The sequence below is a fragment of the Gopherus evgoodei genome, chromosome 6 (genome assembly GCF_007399415.2).
Source record: "Gopherus evgoodei ecotype Sinaloan lineage chromosome 6, rGopEvg1_v1.p, whole genome shotgun sequence".
NCBI lineage: Eukaryota > Metazoa > Chordata > Testudines > Testudinidae > Gopherus > Gopherus evgoodei.
In genome coordinates, this window is record NC_044327.1 from 128,052,059 (window position 1) to 128,064,828 (window position 12,770).

Consider the following 12,770-nt stretch of genomic DNA (forward strand, 5'->3'; position numbering starts at 1 on the left):
CATTGATTGGTGATGAAGGGAAGAAATATTGAATAGCTGTTCCTAAAATGAGCAATGCTGTTTGTGTGTGTACTGTGTAAGCTATGGGTCCTGTGGAAATATCCTAAGTGATTACGTAATTAAAATTTGAATGATTATGTTTGTGTACAGGGAAGAAGAATTATGGTCTCATGGGTAACGTTAATTGTTAATAGGAATTTCCTAACTTTTGAATGCTGGATTTTGCAACTTAAACATTATTATCACATATTTTTAAAAGCAGCCTACAATATGTTAGATAAATCACCAATGGTCGAAACTTGGTCACATAAACTAAGTGATTAAACCTCTCATTCACTTAAATTGGAAGAGGAAAGGGTGTAAGTTCTTAAGCAACTGAGATTTTTATTATTAATTATCATTGGTGACAGTATGTGCTACAAAACCTGATCATTGCTGTTTGAGTCTAATGTCTTGAGTCTTTACTGCAGGGGCTTCCCTGTGGCAGGTGGGTATTTTTCTTGAGGGTGAGATAAAGACTGAAGGGTATTTCCTTTCCTTGTTTCCTCTCTGGTGTATATTTGTCAGAGAAAGAAGGGAATGGAAGAGGCCATCGGTCAGAAGAACACAAAACAGAGTGATCTGTAAACTGAGAAGAGAAATAAGGAATGTAGGAAATGTAGGAAATGTAGCTTCCTACACTGGAATGTAGGAAATGTAGCTTCTGGAATCCCATCATACCAGCTAGATTTCAAAGATAATGATACTGGTGTACTTTGTAAAGTGCTTTGATATATACTGATAAAAAGCACTTGATAAGAAATAGATATTATATTATTATTTATTTTATGATGTCATCCCCATGCCAATGCAGGATTCTTCCCTATATTTTGCTTTCTACTGTTCTTTTTGACCTAATTTTAAAATCCCAAAACAATGAGGCTTCAGTCTGTCCCTTTGAAACACCATTCTATAGCCTAATATATCTCATTGGCAATACATTTTTTTCCTAAAAGCAGCTTCAGTTTTTCCTTTAATTCGACCCCATCCATGCTAGACACAATCACCCATTCCATCTCTCTGGTGTTTACATTCTGCCCATGTTTATAGTCCGTAAGTGTTTTCTCACCTTCTCCCTTAGTTGTTGCTTATCTGAGCTATGCATATTTAGTTATTTTAATCCTGATAAATCCTTGCAATTACTGTTTTTTGTTGTTCTTCTCTGAACTCCATCCACTGTCAAACAGGTTTCTGGTATTGAGGAACTTTGAACTGATATCAGTTCTATTACAGTACAACAGTATATTTCCAATGCACAAAAGCTGAAACAATAACTCTCAAGGGTGTCTGGCTTTAAAGCAAGTTTTGTCTCAATCCAATGTACATTTGGGGTAATCTGACTTTTAGTCTGCAGATTATTTATTATTTGAATGCAGAGTAATGGCTAAAGTTGTTTGAAAAACAAAACAAAATTTGGTGGCATTTTTCAAACTTTTTTTGTAATTGAAAAAGGTTGACATTTCAATACCTTTTTTTCAAAATTTCAACCAGCTACAAAGCTAGTTGAAAACGAAACCAAAAATCAATGAAAATTTTGTCAGAATATTTTTCTCTTATAAATCATATTTTTTATGAAAAAAATCATCAAAATTCAAAATACAGAAAACTTGAACTAGATCGAATCATAGAGAAGGCTGATATTTAATGGTGATGTGGTATCTTCCGTGGCAGAAATCAAAGAACCTAATGTGTATGAGTGGACTGAAGCTGAACTGAATTGTATGACATGGACTCATTCCATGAAATCTTTCTTCTTTACCCCAAGTGCTAGGGGTCTGTCTGTTTGAAGTATGAATATTTGGCTTCTAATCTCACTGCAGCCATGAAGCTCAGAGTGAACATGGTGCGCAATGTAGTGACAACTGATATATCTTTGGTAGCCAGGAATTTATTATTTCCCATTTTGACAATATTTTTAAAATATTATGCCCAATTCTGCTTCCATAGAAAGCAGTGGGAGTTTCACTATGGGCACAAGATCAGGCCCGTTAACTAATCCTTACAATGCCCTTGAATGTCAGGTAAGTGCTATTCTCATCTTAATGATGGCTGTACTGAGGCAAGATTAAAATGACACAGAGGGAGTTATTACAAAACTGGGTGACTCGGCTTAAATTTTGGTTTGATAAATTCAAAGTAATGCACACTGGAAAAGATAATCACAACTCTACATACAAAATATGGTCTAAATTAGCTGTTACCATTCAAGAGAGAGACGTTGGAATCATTGTGGAAAGTTCTCTGAAAACATATGTTCAATATTCAGCAGCAGTCAAAAAAGCAAACAGAATGTTAGGAATCATTAGGAAAGGAATAGAAAAGACAGAAAACACCACAATATAAAGCCATGGTACATCCACATCTTGAATACTGCGGGAAATTTTGGTCATCCTATCTCAATAAAGGTATATTAGAATTGGAAAAAGCATAGAGAAGAGCAACAAAAATGATTAGGAGTATGGAACAGCTTCCATTTGAGAAGAGATTAAATATATTGCAGACTGTTCAGTTTAGAAAAAGATGACTAAACAGGGATCTGACAGAGGTTTATAAAACCATGACTAGTGTAGAGAAAGTGAATAATATTTACTCCTTTGCATTATACAAGAACTAGGTGTCACTCAATGAAATTAATAGGCAGCAGGTTTAAAACAAACAAAAGGAAGTACTTCTTCACACAGCACACAGTCAACTTGTGGAACTTGTTGCATGGGGATGTTGTGAAGGTCAAAAGTATAACTGGGTTCAAAAAAGAATTAGGTAAGTTTATGGAGGATAGGTCCATTAATGGCTATTAGCCAGGATGATCAGGGATGCAAACCCAGGCTCTGGGTGTCTCTAAATCTCTAACTGCCAGAGACTCAGACTCAATGATAGGGGATGGATCACTTGATATATAGGCCTGTTCTGTTCATTCCATCTGAAGCATCTGGAACTGGCCCCTGTCAGAAGACAGGATATTGGAGTAGATGGATCACTGGTCTGACCCAGTATTGTCATTCTTATGTTTTTATGTTCTTCTTATTTTAGAGCCAGGTTTCTCTCTCATGTCTGGGAGGAAGGATAATGTTGTGGTTAAGGCACCAGACTGGGGCTCAGGACACATGGGTCATTTTGGAATCTCCTGAATCTTCTGGTGTGACTTTGGGTAAGTCACATAGGGGCAGACTTTCAAAGATATTTAGACATCTAAAGATGCAGATAGACGCCTACTGAGATTTTCAAAATCATTGAAGCAGGTTAGATAGAAATCAGTGAGAGTTAGGTGAAGCAGGAATGTCTCCTGGTCCCAGCACTGTTCTGCTGTGCAGTGGATTGTCTTTGAAAATATCTCCACAAATATTGGTACAACTGTTGGTTTAACCTCTTTTACTGACCTGGAGGATGATGTCATCCTCTTTGGTCAGGACACAAACGATCTCAAAGATACATTAGAGAGCTTCTAATATGAGGTAGCTGCCATTGGGCTAAGGGATTCTTGGGCAAAGCCAAAGATCCAGAGTGTCAATGCAGTTGATACAAGACATCTGTGCTTCCAGACAACCATGGAATTGGTGGATGACTTTATCTAGACAGTAAACTGTCATCAAATGGTTGCGGACAGACAGACATCCTAGGTAGAACTGGTTAAAGCAGCCATGGCCATGAAGGACCTCTATAGAGTCTGTAGCCAAAAGAAGATGAAACTATACAAAAGTATGGATTGATCAAACTTGCATACTTCTGATCCTTTCATATGAATCTGAAACATGAATGTTGCTTAAGCAAGACATCAGGAGGCTGGACACATTTTATATGTGTTGCCAGCAGCTATTACTGAGTATAAGATGGCATGACTTTATCAGTAATAGGGATGTGTCATCAAGAACTGTCCTTGAGAGGACTGAAGTCATTATTGGCCACCATTTGGTTATGATACCTGCCTCAGAGACAAAGTCCTCTCACGTATCTCATGAGATTGGACTCAAGATCAAGGCTGTGGTCATGGACTGGTGTGGTCACGCAGTCATCCATGATTAACCTGGCTGACGAGATCAGTAATAATTTAGTGTGGCTTTTAGACACCTGGAATAAATCTGTACTGTGTGGACATGAACACTCAGCATTATGGTCCTCCACCATCCATGTGTGTTGTTATTGTTATTTGGTGCCCAGGTACTTTGAAATCCCATTAGGTGTCCTGCATCTTTTAGGTACCTAAATGCCTTTGGGAAAACCAGCCATAGGTTCTCCTCTAGTGTATATCCAATATAGCTCTATTGACAGTCAACACAGCTATGCCAATTCATGATAGCTAGAATTTCTCTCTCTCTCTTATATCTAGTAGTATGAGCACAGATACTTTTCAGTAAATCTCAGTCTATAACACTGGGATAACATCCCTTCCTTGATTCTTATACAGCACTTTCTGGAAAACAAATAATTGATACATCTAAATGGCTTCAGAGGGGGGAAGAAAGAGTAGGTGGTCTCATTATGAACCCTTATTCTGCAGAAAAGGAATTTCTCATTGTCTTTACTCAGGGATATAAATGACCTTTGCCATGGGATTGATAAACATGTAAATCTTTCATAATATGTTTTAATGTCCTACTAGTACTAATCTTTGTTAAATATAAACACTTACAAACAAGAAATCTACTCTTTAAAACAACATGATCCTTTTACTTCTATGAAACTGGAATTTATAAGATCTTTGTGGTTCTACATAGCCATGATAATAATAAAGACTTTTGTTTACTCCATTGTAAAAAGATATCCAAGCAGCAGGAGATCTCCTAATCCCACATGGTTCTATATCTAGAAATGAAGAAGTGTCACTGACTTTCCACTCATATATGTGTGCCAAACAATCCCAAAGGAGAAATACTAGCAGATGAAGCTTCAGAAGAGTCTCCAGACATGAACTGTACTGGAGTGAAAGGTTATTATCAAACTACTGGCCTGATCTTTTAGTTCTTATAGAACCCATTGCTTCAATCATGTGATATATGCCTGTAACCCGCTGATGAGTGTGTATTACAGGGCCCTCTCTGTGCCGATCTGGAGAGGATACAAGTCTGATACAGCCCCAGGTAAAGAGTTTTATCTCAAGTTGTGGCAACTCAAACGGTCAGTACTAGAGGCCTCTAGTTGAGTTATCTGGGTTTCCAGCTAAAATGGTGGTTGTTGCTAATCCACAGTACAGGCAGGGCTTAAATTCAACTGGAACTGTCCAAGCCCTGGTGCCTGCCATGTGGCTGAAGCCCCAAGCCCCAGTGCTTCCCACAGGGCTGGAGTCCCGAGACCCCCTATTCCATAGCTGAATCCCAAGGCTTGACTGGGGAGGCGGGGGCATTGAAGGGCTCCAGGAAATACTGTATGAGAATTTAAGCCCTGATTACAGGATATGATTCAATTTCTGGTCTAGCTTTCTCTCCACTCACATTCTAGAAGCAGCACACTTATGACCCAAACTTGCAACCAGATGAGCATGGATGGATCTTTGCATTCCGCTCACTCAGTGGGCCCCTGAAGCAAGTGGGTCTCCATATAAGTAGATCTGTCAATGTATGTGCATCTCATTGCAGGATCATAGGATTAGTGGTGGACAGAAGGGAGCATCTCAGTTGCCTAACAATGACTCCTCCATCTGCTCATTAAGCTTCAATGGGAGTTCAGTGACTCAAAGGAATGTGGCTGTAATTCAGGTCTGAGAGTGATGGTATAAAGTATGTTTGCATAGGCACGTATGTTTGTGTATTCGCCGATGGATCTCAGACTACACTTACTACCATGCGCAACAGAGAAACAATCCCCTCCAAATACTGTACAATCCAAGAATAGGTAGCTCCATTCAATTGTTAAACTAAAACTCACTGAAACGGAGAAATATGAAGTAGAAAGAGGGGAACAAAGATGCTTCTCTGATGTCAGCAAACTCTCAGCTTATTTTATTTGTGTTATACTCCACTACTCAGCAGGTGTAGTCAGTAAGAGTATAAGATGTATTGGTTCATGGCAGCCTGAATAAAGACTCAGTCCCTCAGGCCAATTTTACAAACCTAGGGCCTGATCAAAAGCTCCTTTAAATTTAATGGGAAGAAGCCCCTTGATTTTTGGATTAGGTCCTTGAAAACTATGGTTAAGCACTAAGAGTAAATTTTTTCCAAGTCATCTATGTACCATTGACTTTCAATGAGATTTAGGCTCCTATGTGCAGTTCTGCCAAACCTTTTTTTCTTCTGGTGAACAATGCAAATTTGGTGACACTGAAACATTTAGTGAATTTGTGTTAGCTTTGCTAAACATTTTTGGGGTAGAGGGGAACAAAAAGAAAATCTGAAAAAATTGAAAAGCTAATTTCAACTTTTTAAAACCAAAATGTTTCAATTTTTCAGTTTGAAATGACTTTTTGTTTCAGTTTCCTTTAATTTCTAATTATTATCAATAAACTGAAAATCCTGTTATTCACACAGCACTACTTCTAACTCACTTAGATCCAGAACCATAAAACTATTTAGACTCCTAATATCCATTGATTTCTGGATCTGGCCTCAGATCTAGATTTTTAAAGATATACAGATTCTTAAAGATGCAGATAGGCACCTGTATGTCTCTAAGTGCCTCTCTTTGGAAAATGTTGCCATAAAATTTATATTTTGCTTCAGTGGAGGTTATGTACTAAGCATCTCTGACAGTCAGATTGATTATTTAGGTGTCTAAATATGAGATAGGTGCCAAATTTTAGGTACCCAACTTTGAGGATGTTGACATATATATATAGCAGCTGCCTTTAGCACTCATCTTGTTATAGTTATGGTAATTCAACTACTTGACAATACTTTTACAGCCAGCGATGCGGCAGAACCATACCACAATAGAAAGATAACTATAACTAATTTGAATAAGCTTGACATGGGATATCATTTCTAAAAGAGATTGCTAATAAGACTTTTCTAAACTAAAAGTGTTTGTGCTTTAGCTGAAATAGTAGGTGTTTGGGGGGCTGACCTTACGACTAAACAATAGCTTTAATGGAGATACATGAAAGATGAAATTGTACTTTAGTCCAATGTTGAAGTCAGAAGTCCACAAGTTTGACTACTGTGCAGTTTAGTTGATGACTGTGCATCGCAGGCAGCCACAGATCTGTTGGTATGTCACCTTGTCATGACCAGTTAACTTTTTTCATTTTTTTGAAGCAATACATTGGATCAGAGCTGAACTTTTACCATCTTGATTTTGCCTGACAGATGGGAAAGATTACAAGAAATTGGAATGAAGAGGCTTCCCACAGTACACTCGTTCTTTCTCACCACAGATTGCTCCTCTCCAAATCTTGGTCAGCTGATAATATTTATTTAGAAGAATGGTGCTGGATTTTAAAGACTCCATCTTTAAAGGTCAGTGCTTTGCTTTGGGGGGGACTCCAGTTCTTACCATTTTTGCTTCCTGGGGGAAGGATCCTGTGAAGAAGAAAGATTTTGAATTTATTTCAAATCAGTAAAAGGCTAGACTGTGCTTAGGCTCTGCACATGCACGAGGGAGTCAGAACCTGCCTCTTGCAACATTTCTGCATCCTGAGTCCAGGAGTATAGGAGTAAAGTGTGTTACTCGCCTGTTTATTTCTTCCCGGAAGCATACGCTCAAAGAGTGGGTGGGGAGGGACAGTGAATGGATGGTGAATGGGTGCAGCCTTGTCTCTGCTCCTGGTACTTTCTGGCCAGATTAGCTCCCAGGAGTAAGGAGGAATGGGAAGGAATTGTCTCTGAAGTACAATGCCTCCTCATGCTACTCCTGGGGTGCCTCTTGATCTGAGCTGTGCCTGAAGTCACACTATAGTTTAATAGTATCTGCAGGGAAGTTCTAATGCCCATTGACACCAATGAGATCATTCCCATTAGTTTCAGTGTGTGTTAAGATCAGAGCCTGAGCACTGGAGTTAATGGGAATTGTCATTGACATTGATGGCAGCAGGATTGGGCTCTAAAATCCATTAAGTACCATCATTAAAAATGAAGAAGAAAGAGCCATGAGACAACGTGACCAGCCTGGCTGGCGTTTACTCACTCTGAATAAAAGCAGTGATCACAGAAATGGATGGAGAGCTTTATTACAGGTGAGTCAGAGGTTTTGTTTGGTGGTATTAGGTTTGGGTACCTCACAGGTCAGGTATTTCAGACCTAACCATCTCCAGAGAATGCACTCCTCAATTGCAAAGCATTTCTTCTGGAAATCTGATATTGCTTAAAATGTACTTTTCAGTTCTAAATCCAGGGAAGAAAAAAAATCTGCTACTTCCATTTTAATGTAATTCCCTTTATTTTCTATTTTCCAGCTCAAGTAATTTTCCTCTTTGACCAATTCCATGTGCTCCCGGGCAGCCTGTACAATTTCCCAAGGGTGAAAGCCTTCTCTTAGCGAACTGCAGTGAATATTACCACTGGCTCTTGAAAAATGCCAATAAGAGAACAAATAATATTTGTTCATAATAATGTTCACTGCAAACCATGACTGATTAGTGGTATATGGGACATCAACAGCGACAGTAATCAAGGTTATTTTAGCATTGATTTTGTACAGAAGTGAAGCCTCTTTGATATATTGCTCCATCAACACCTGCAGAGCCAAACTTTACAGATGAAATTAATCCCAATTAATTAGGCTATTTGTGGATAGTGCTGGGCTCTTTTATGCTGCAAAATAAATATTAATTCAGTGACATTTGTTCACCTTGTGCAGCTTATGTGGTTAGGAAGGAGAGGTAAAAAAATCTATTGACCAGTGTTCTGTAATAGTTTAGAAAGTTTAGACAACTGAGAGGCTACTGTGGTTGCTTGAGACTGACTAAACCCTTTAAGTCCTTTAGCAGTAATTCAAAAAGATGGGGCCTAATTCTGTCATCTTTACTTGTGAGGCTACTTACAGAGCAAATACTGCACAACAGGAGTAAAACGGGCTAGAATTAGATCCTTTATCTTCCCCAGCAACCTACTTAGGATTTTATCTTGTGACTTTAGGACCAGCCCTGAACAAGGGTGGGGCATATATTGAACAATCTCAGGAGTTTGATCTGAGAGTTGCTGAGACTTGGGCCTGGTCTACATTACAAAGTTGGGTTGACGTAAGCCACCTTGCATCAACCTCATTGTGTGTGTTGTTACACTGAAATTTGTCTCCAGCTGACATAAGCTCTCCATTACACCGACACAGTAACACAACTTCCCTCAATGACATTGAGTCATGGTCGATGTATTGAGTTCAGCTTGGGACAATGTACGTAATGTGGTGTCTATATTTGCACTAACAATACTCCAGCAGTTGTCCCATGATGCCCAGTACGGATGACTCTGGTAAAAATTGTGACCAAAATTGTGAACTTCACTGTCTAGGGGTCATGGATGCCATCCACCCCTTTAAAACTTGATACTCCTGTGGGATGAGCTCACCTACAGCTCTCCATTGCAGTGTGCAACTGCCCTGCTGACCATGCTGCACATACACTCCAGCTTGGAGTAGATGTGAGATATTGGATCTCCTGGCCATGTGGGGAGAAGATGTTAAGCAAGTACAGCAGTAGACCAGCTGTAGAAATGTGGACATCTATGAGCATATTACATGGGGGATGCCAGAGCAGAGATACGACCAGAGACAGTGATAGGCATAAGCAGACTAAGCACTTACTCAGGCTGTCGAGCAGCTCGGGGCTCTCTATTTGCTTTTTTATTGTAAGAGCATGACTGCTTTAGTATTGGGTGCTTGTGTGTGTCAGGGAATATTCCTGCTTAGGGCTCCCGGTGGGCTAGCACCAGGTCTGGATAAGACAGGGAAGAGCAACAGTACTGCATAAAAGCAAGGAATTGCAGCAGGCATACCAGAAGGCCAGGGAGGCCAACAGCTGATCTGGTACCGAGCTGCAAACCTGCCACTTTGCAACTAGCTACATGAGTAAATGGCAGGGACATCGCCACCTCTGTGGATACCTCTCAGGAGCCCAAGTCACAGGTTTCTGGTGTAAACAGTGAGGTGGGGGGAAGTGGATATGTTCATGAAAGATAAGTCCATGAATGGCTATTAGCCAGGATGGGCATGGATGCAAAACCATGTTCTGAAGTGTCCCTAGTCTCTGTTTGCCAGAAGCTGACAATGGCTGACAGGAGATGGATCAGTTGATTATTATCTGTTCCATTCAATCCCTCTGAAGCACCGGGCATTGGCTACTGATGGAAGTCAGGATACTGGGCTAGATGGACCATTGGTGTCCCCAAGTGTGGTCGTTCTTATGGTCTTATGTTGGAGGAGGATGGGGGACATGTGACCAGGAGGTCCAGGTATACCATGAGTCAGGACCTCTTTGAGTCTCAACCACAGTCAGGTCAATCCTGGTAGCGGAGAATGGGCAAGCTCACTGAAAGGAAATTAAACTTGGGTAACTGTATGAATTCCTTTCCAATTACACTAATAGGATTGTTATCTAATTTTCATTCCCATGTAAAGTTAGGAAGAGGGAACCATACAGAGGAGTTGGTTTATGTGCACAGGGCAATCCCATTAATCCTCCTTAGAGATCTCAATATCCTTTCATAGAGGAAGACTACAATCCTCTCCAGAAAGGTCTGAGGAATGGCAGTGTTATTTCTTTCTCCACAGAAGGATATTTGTAGCTGTCCTATGACACAGGAAGAAGCAAGGCTGTGGGCAGTGTTTTATAGGACAGAGGTTTAAATGGCAGAGCTAAACTACAGACTATCTGCACACTCCACACACACCCCTCTAAGTAACACCCACCCAAACCCCTGTGAGATCTGAACTCACAAGGAAAACTTTATGAAGCCAACACACTAACCCCAGAGGTAAGATGCCTTCTTTCCCCATCAATGTCTAGCTCCAGCAAAGCAAGGTGCTGCACCACCACACACAGCACCAAGCAGCTGAAATGAGCCCTTCATGTTGGGGGAGTTTCTCCTTTTGGCTCTCGAGCCCTGCAGAAGTGCAAGCTATCTACCACAAGCTTCTAGCATTGCCTTACGCATCAGATGGTGGCAGCATTTTTCCAGACAGGTTGTCTCCCAAACCACATGCCACTGGGTATGCTGCTCCCTGCCAAGAGAAGTCACGGAGGAAGTCTTAATAGTCAAGCCATGGAAGACCAAGGGAGACTCCATAGTTGGCCTCTGGAGGCTAATCTGTGGCTCTTGGGGCTGTGGGATCCCGGGGCCCATCCTCCCAAGCACTGGGTCATAGGCAGTCACCCAGCCCAGAATGCTGCTATGAGCAGCAGGAGCAGAAACACTCTTCAATAGGATCAGCAGCACTCTACAACTTTGCTTTGGATTTGGAGCTTTCCCCCAAATTCTGACTGAGGGGGCCAATTTCACCTCCCCTAGACTCCAAACCACTAGCCAGGCAGTCCGCAGCTAGCCAAGCACAGGCAGAGAGACAACTTCCTAAGCAAGTGTAACCCCGTTGAGACGCAGTCAGCTGGGTAGTTATGCAAAGCCAGAGCGCCGTAGCACTCCTAATACTTCTGTGGGCGTAGCGGTTGGGCTGCTCTTGCCTGCTTACCAGAATGGCATTGGGCTCAAGTTTCAATGGGTATAAGCCTGAACTCCACTTCCGGTGGAACCCTGCTGCTGCTGCTACCCTTTGAACAATTGGTACAAAAAATCTGGCTGCTGCTTCTCTTTAACAAAACACTCTGTCCTGCTGTGCACTTCAAAACAATTAATAAATATGTAAGGAAAAGCAAGCACTTCACTGCTGGGGGATAACAGGCCCTGCCAACAACCACTGCATGAGTCCCACGGAGCTTTGAACTCATTACCATTTGTTTAGAAGAATAGTGATCAAACCCTGAGCTATGGAGCCAGAGGACAAGATACTTGTCCCTCTGCTCTAGTGTCTACATAAGGGATGCTGTGCTTGTCATAGTCACACACTCCAGGCAGCTGGTTCATTGATGACATCCCAAGAAGTCATTCTGTGGGGGGGCAGACAATCTATAGCACTGACCAGAATGGCCGAGTGGTTAAGGCGTTGGACTTAAGTTCCAATAGACATGTGTCTGCGTGGGTTCGATCCCCACTTCTGGTAAAATGCTGTTCTCCTTCCTGGGAGCTCTAGACAGCTGATTTTTATTCACACCCAGACCCCCTTGCCTAGCTATATCCCCCCTCAAATTCAGAGCCTGCCTTCTGAGCCCCAAGCACATTCACCTGATTCCTCCTTCAAAGTGCCATGGCAGTTGCACCCAGGACCCCCCAGCAAGCATCTGGGCATCCAGATCACCGCCCACACCCAGATTATCCCACATAGAAACCTCTTCACCCACATGTGGGTCACTGCACACTTGGATCCTGCCTTGCTGAGCCTGTATCCCCACATGTGGTGCACCTGGCATGGAGGGGCAGGGCCCTTGGGTGTTTCTGGGCCAGGCTCAGTCCTTGTGCTGTAAGGGTTGAGTACAGCCTCACCGCTGAGTCCATGTATGGGGGTGGGGGTGGGGGCTACACAGTGATTTCCCACCTCTCTGCAAGCAGCAGCCTGTGCTCCCCGAAGCCTCCACATTTATTTGACAAATAAACTTTGCAGAATTATGCAGAATTTCATAATATTGTGTGCAAACTTTTTAATTTTTTGGTACAGAAGACAATCAGAAGTATGATTTTCCTAGGCCCCCCACCTTCCAAGACCACTGCCATAGAGCAAGACTGGGTGCTGCACAGCCTAGGGCTGGGCGGGGAGAGCCT

At 41.6% G+C, this 12,770-nt stretch overlaps 1 non-coding gene across 1 annotated transcript; it reads left to right on the forward strand.

Annotated features, from left to right (window-relative positions):
- Positions 1-12,031: 12,031 nt before the first annotated feature.
- TRNAL-UAA lies at positions 12,032-12,114 on the forward strand. Its single transcript has one exon. It is a non-coding gene; the product is annotated as a tRNA-Leu (tRNA).
- Positions 12,115-12,770: the final 656 nt, after the last annotated feature.